The following is a 6000-nucleotide window of genomic DNA, read 5'->3' on the forward strand; positions in this document are numbered from 1 at the left end:
ATGTCGATCCTGCACTTCACGTTCAGCTTTGCAAGCAAGATGGCATAAACGAGTGATATTTTTATACTCCCTAGACTCTAAAATGGTCTGAATCTCTTTATTTAATCCACCCATAAAATGTGCAAGCATAGCTTCACGATCCTCAACAATACCACATCTAATCATGCAAGTTTGTAATTCGAGATAATACTCTTCTATAGAATTTTGTCCTTGTCTCAAACACTGCAGTTTTTTATGTAATTCACGTTGATAATATGGTGGAAACCAACGAGTACAAATAGTAGTTTTCAAAGCAACCCAAGTAGTAGGGATATTATCATGATATAATCTAGAATGTTCAGACCACCAAACAGAAGCAAAACTAGTGAATTCACAAACAACAGCAACAACAAGTCTATCCTCGGGATATTGTAAGTATGTGAAACGTTGTTCAGTTTCTAACTCCCAAGTAAGATATACATCAGGAATGTATCTACCCTCAAACGATGGAATATTCAATTTTAGTTTAGGAATATGGTAATATTCTCGTACCTGAGGTGGTGCTTTCAACCCTACCTTTGAGATTATATGCATGAGGTCGACCTGGTGCTGGTGGTTGCACACAGTTTTGATCTTGAACAACCTCATCCTCGTAATAGTCCTCCACCTCTACAGTAGCAGCACGAGCTACAGAAGCATCAACAACAATAGCAGCGGCCCCAGAAGTTTGTCCTGGATCAAGAGGAGCACGCTGTGCTCACCCTGCTGGATCACGGCGTGGCGTAGGTTGTTGATGTTGTTGCAATGGTGTAGCAGATGTGGGTGGTGGTTGTGGTAGACATGCGAGGACTTCATCGAACTTGGTGTCCAACTTGGTGTCAATTGTCTTCTCAATGTCATCAATCCTCTGCAGTGCCTTTCCAAAGTTGGCCATCATGTCTTCCACCCGTTGACTCAACATTTGCTGAAAATTATCATGAAGCCCCTTCTTCGTTATGTTCTCCCATCAATCTCGTCGGCTTGTGATCCCGCCATTGTTAGCAACAATAGAATCACAAAAGAATATGATCCTACAGACTACTAAAAGGTGGTGGTGGTGGGGTGTCACAAATCCGTCAAGAAAATCTCAAATTCTTACCAGTTCTTACCCAACAGTAGGTGGTGATCGGCAACCTTTGTTGTCAAAACTCTCAAAGCTTGGTCAGGGCGATTGCCAGATCGTGTCAAACGCACGATGTAGATGTATGTGTAGCTGGGAAGGCTTATGATATGGTAGCAAAAATGTAAGCAACAATCAATTCAGAGATATGAAGTTGAAGAAACCATCAATGACGGTACTGTGTTGGTCCTAGGCTAGACCGTGCTAGAGATGCGAGCCTAGAACTCTAAAAAAATCACGGCGCGACATGGAAACAAAGGAAAAGCCCACATTGAAAAAAAATTATGCTCTTTTTTTCTGTGCTCTTTTTCTTCTGCGCTCTTTTTTTTGTCGAAAATCACTATAATGGTGAGTGTCTCAAAACTCTTCACAAGTCAAAATAACAGGATAGGCACAAAAATTTATTTGACTACTTTTTCGGAAATTAGGGCAGAGACAACCAAAAAGTGCGATAAAAAATCAGTATGATGGCATGTGTCTCGAAAGACTAAAAAATGCCTAAAAATAGGACCGGGAAAAAATAGTTTTCACCTGCAAAAATTGTCCTAAAAACTGCCTGGGGTCTCCAGATTTGTTTTTGAAACCTACTCAGGCAAGGAAACACAAATTTGAAAATAGATGGATCTCGAAAACAAACCTAATATGAAAAGAACTTGGATTGGTGGTGGATATATGGTGGTAGGATATGGCAGCAGTGACGACTATGGTGTGGCGGCGGCATGACAACTTGTGAACAGAACTCAAAACTCTAAAGGACTAGATACTAAGACCAGCAACCTGACATTATGATGCAACCACAAATTTAACAAAGCAAGTACAGAAAAGATTATGCTATGGCTCATATTGGTTTGGACATGATGAACTAACCCTATTTTTTTTGCTTTTTCGTGGACTGTAGGTATGAAGAACAGAGTCGATCTAAACTATGAAAAACTGGAAAATCTCACCGAGCAACCTAGAAATCTGATAACACTTGATAGAGGCGAAGGTGTCTCGATGTTTTGATGAGATAGCTATCGTTTCTGTGGGAGTCGACTTTGATGATCGGGCAACGAACGTGCGAAGACGTCGCGCCTTAGCAATCGCTAAACCAACTTCTGAGGGGTTATTGACCATGCCGAAGCACGATCAGCCTGACCACGACTGTCTATTTCTTGCGGGCATATGAACAACAAGCAAGGAACTGAGATTGAAATCTGGATATTGTGAATATAAGAGGAAAAATTTATTGACGAAAGTTGGGTTCTGTGACATCTTGGTCTGGTCGTTGAACACAAACGAAGTACGCGAAGTTGCAGCTATGGTGAACTATTAATCTAAACAAAACCCAAAGTCTAAACGACACCCTAAGGGCTGTATATATGGAGGAAGATGGGGTGAATTTCGTGGCCCCTTGGTGGAGGGGTCTGAAACCAACCCTAACTCTGTTTTCCCCACACATACATACTCTAAAAACAGCCTACACTTCAGTATTTCGAAATTACATGGGCCTGGCCCAATAATAAGGTGACACCGCACCTATAATAGCCTTTGGACGAAATTTGTGAAGTGGCATCTTGTATATTTCTCCCAAGGCTTCATGCACTCCTTATGGTGGCTTCAAAATCCTGAAATCATCACTTGTAACTCCGTTTTTGTTCCCCTTGCACATGCCATAATCTCCATGCTTGATCTTGCTCCGTTTTTCATCCTTCTTGTCGAAGCTAGGCCCTTCATTTGTAAGCAAGACAAATGTATCCAATTTAGGCAGCATCATATTCTCATGAACATTAGAATCATTACCAAGAAATGAAAGTACCTAGTAATTTAATTGGCGTCCGCAAGCTCTAGTAATTGGTGTAGTATGTATAGTAGCAGGGGCTATGGATGTAACAATGGTATTGATGTCCTCATCAATTCACCAATGTTGGGACGGTTTAATGATGAACATTACCAATCTTTTGATATGAATAAGAGCTTCACTTATATGTGCAAAATGAGTTGCAATATTTTCATGCCATCTACTTCTTGTGATAATATTTTGGCTTTATATTTTATGAACTATGAAAGTTACTCATCTATACATGTGTCATATGTGCAAAAATCAAGGGAAGAAAAAATGGATGACATATACATTGTTGGGGAACGTGGCAATTTCAAAAAAAAATCCTACGCACATGCAAGATCCATCTAGGTGATGCAAAGCAATGAGAGGGGAGAGTGTTGTCCACATACCCTCGTAGACCGTAAGCAGAAGCGTTATGACAACATGGTTGATGTAGTCGTACGTCTTCACGATACGACCGATCCTAGCACCGAAGGTACGGCACCTCCACGATCTGCACACGTTCAGCTCGGTGACATCCCACGAACTCTTATCCAACTAAGTGTCGGGGGAGATCTTCGTTAGCACGACAGCGTGATGATGGTGATGATGAAGTTACTGACGCAGAGCTTCGCCTAAGCACTACAACGATATGACAACGGTGGAAATTTGTGGAGGGAGCACCACACACGGATAAGAGATCAACTTGTGTGTCTATGGGGTTCCCCCCTCCCCCGTATATAAAGGAGTGGAGGAGCGGAGGGCCGTCCCTCTCTATGGCGCGCCGAAGGGGGAGTCCTACTCCCACCGGGAGTAGGATTCCCCCCTTTCCCTAGTTTGAGTAGGAGAGGAAGGAAGGGGGAAAGAGGTAGAAGGAAAGGGGGGTGCCGCCCGCTTACCTAGTCTAATTCGGACCCAAGGGGGAGGGGTCGCGCGGCCTGCCCTGGCTTCCTCTCTCTCTCTCTTTCCACTAAGGCCCAATAAGGCCCATATACTCCCCGCGGGGTTCTGGTAACCTCCCGGTACTCCGGTAAATGCCCGAACTCACTAGGAACCATTTTGATGTCCAAACATAGGCTTCCAATATATAAATCTTTATGTCTCGACCATTTCGAGACTCCTCGTCATGCCCGTGATCACATCCGGGACTTCGAATAACCTTCGGTACATCAAAACACATAAACTCATAACACCGATCATCACCGAACGTTAAGCGTGTGGACCCTACGGGTTCGAGAACTATGTAGACATGACCGAGACTCATTTTCGGTCAATAACCAATAGCGGAACCTGGATGCTCATATTGGTTCCTACATATTCTACGAAGATCTTTATCGGTCAAACCGCATAACAACATACGTTGTTCCCTTTGTCATCGATATGTTACTTGCCCGAGATTCGATCATTGGTATCTCAATACCTAGTTCAATCTCGTTACCGGCAAGTCTCTTTACTCGTTCCATAATGCAAGACTTATAGTGATGTGCATTACCGAGAGGGCGCAGAGATACCTCTCCGATACACAGAGTGACAAATCCTAATCTCGATCTATGCCAACTCAACAAACACCATCGGCGACACCTGTAGAGCATCTTTATAGTCACCCAGTTATGTCATGATGTTTGATAGCACACTAAGTGTTCCTCCGGTATTCGGGAGTTGCATAATCTCATAGTCATAGGAACATGTATAAGTTATGGAGAAAGCAATAGCAGTAAACTAAACGATCATCGTGCTAAGCTAACGGATGGGTCAAGTCAATCACATCATTCTCTAATGATGTGATCCCGTTCATCAAATGACAACTCTTTGTCCATGGCTAGGAAACTTAACCATCTTTGATTAACGAGCTAGTCAAGTAGAGGCATACTAGTGACACTTTGTTTGTCTATGTATTCACACATGTACTAAGTTTTTGATTAATACAATTCTAGCGTGAATAATAAACATTTAACATGATATAAGGAAGTATAAATAACAACTTTATTATTGCCTCTAGGGCATATTTCCTTCAGTCTCGCACTTGCACTAGAGTCAATAATCTAGATTACATTGTGATGATTCTAACACCCATGGAGTCTTGGTGCTGATCATGTTTTGCTCGTGAGAGAGTCTTAGTCAACGGGTCTGCAACATTCAGATCGTATGTATCTTGCAAATCTCTATGTCTACCTCCTTGACTTGATCGCGGATGGAATTGAAGCATCTCTTGGTGTGCTTGGTTCTCTTGTCAAATCTGGCTTCCTTTGCCAAGGCAATTGCACCAGTATTGTCACAAAAGATTTTCATTGGGCCCGATGCACTAGGTATGACACCTAGATCGGATATGAACTCCTTCATCCAGACTCCATCATTTGTTGCTTCCGAAGCAGCTATGTACTCCGCTTCACACGTAGATCCCGCCATGACGCTCTGCTTGTAACTGCACCAACCATTCAATAAAAATACATATCCGGTTTGTGACTTAGAGTCATCCGGATCAGTGTCAAAGCTTGCATTGACGTAACCGTTTACGACGAGCTCTTTGTCACCTCTGGAAATGATAAACATATCCTTAGTCTTTTTCGGGTATTTTAGGATGTTCTTGACCGCTGTCCAGTGATCCACTCCTGGATTACTTTGGTACCTCCCTACTAAACTAATAGCAAGGCACACATCAGGTCTGGTACACAGCATTGCATACATGATAGAACCTATGGCTGAGGCATAGGGAATGACTTTCATTTTCTCTCTATCTTCTGCAGTGGTCGGGCATTGGGTCTAACTCAAGTTCACACCTTGTAACACAGGCAAGAACCCTGTCTTTGCTTGATCCATTTTGAACTTCTTCAAACTTTTATCAAGGTATGTGCTTTGTGGAAGTCCAATTAAGCATCTTGATCTATATCTATAGATCTTGATGCCCAATATATAAGAAGCTTCACCGAGGTCTTTCACTGAAAATTATTATTCAAGTATCCTTTTATGCTATTCAGAAATTTAGTATCCTTTCCATCAGCAATATGTCATCCACATATAATATTATGAATGCTACAGAGCTCCCACTCACTTTATTGCA

Source organism: Triticum urartu, chromosome 2A, assembly GCF_056163025.1.
Source record: "Triticum urartu cultivar PI428250 chromosome 2A, HENAU_Tu73, whole genome shotgun sequence".
In the NCBI taxonomy this organism is placed as follows: Eukaryota; Viridiplantae; Streptophyta; class Magnoliopsida; order Poales; family Poaceae; genus Triticum; species Triticum urartu.